At 43.2% G+C, this 996-nt stretch overlaps 1 pseudogene; it reads right to left on the minus strand.

The window, feature by feature from the left end:
* Window positions 1-581: 581 nt before the first annotated feature.
* On the minus strand, window positions 582-700 carry LOC128646262 (uncharacterized; annotated as a pseudogene).
* Between the last annotated feature and the right edge of the window lie 296 nt (window positions 701-996).

A 996-nucleotide genomic window follows, 5' to 3' on the forward strand; every position in this document is an offset into this window, starting at 1 on the left:
ATAAACCCTAGAGGTGATATTGTCCGACTGGAACCAAGCTAGGGACAACTGAGGTCAAGTCATCAGAGCATTGCGAATTGCTCTCAACTCCAAGATGTTTAAAGAGGAGAGCAGACACTTCCGAGTCCATACTCCTTAAAGACCCAGACAGCTTACCAGCCCAGTAGGTTGGCATCCATGTTCACATCACCCAGAAATATCTCCAGAAACACGCGCCCGGAGATAGATACTCAGGAAAAAATACTACGGAAGAAAGTCTCTTGTCATCTGATCTAAATCTATAACTTTAAGACAGATTGGAAAGTTCTCCATGTCATGGAAAATAGCAAAAGGAATGATGTCCATGGAATACCATCAGACCAATTCCCTCCATACACAGGGTCACAAAAAAATGAAGAAAAATCAACTGCCGCTAAATCCAAACTTCCAACCTCCTGGTTGCAAGATGGGTAAGCCATCCACCGCCCTCTAAAACTTACTGTTGGCCGGACAGAAGACTGCAGAGTGGGGAAAAGGAATAAATTCTTGATTTTCTGACCTCTGAAAGACATCTCCTAGATAAAGAATCAAATAAAGGTCAAAGCATACCGCACCTGGTGTTCCCAGGTGGTCTCCCATCCAGGTTCTGACCAGACCTGACCCTGCATAAATTCCGAGATCAAACGAAATCGGGTGTATTCAGGGTATTGTGGCGGCAGTCCCAAATAAATTACCCTTGTGGATAGAACAAGGGAACTCTTCTCCAGATTCATTTCCCGTCCCCGGCAAAGAAGATTGGACAAGATCTCTTAAAAGAGAGTTAGCTCAAAGTCAGGATGATACCTGAACTATATATTGTCCAGAAAAACACACTTGCAATATCTCAAGACCTAAAGGTCTGACAGTGACTGTTATGGCACAAACTAAGAAAACTAGAGAAGATTCCGATTAAGGAAACAATAACTCTCTCAGGTCTAAGTTCGTTATGAACAGGTCCACTAGAACCAAAGGAGAAAG

The sequence above is a fragment of the Bombina bombina genome, chromosome 1 (assembly GCF_027579735.1).
Source record: "Bombina bombina isolate aBomBom1 chromosome 1, aBomBom1.pri, whole genome shotgun sequence".
NCBI classification, from domain to species: domain Eukaryota; kingdom Metazoa; phylum Chordata; class Amphibia; order Anura; family Bombinatoridae; genus Bombina; species Bombina bombina.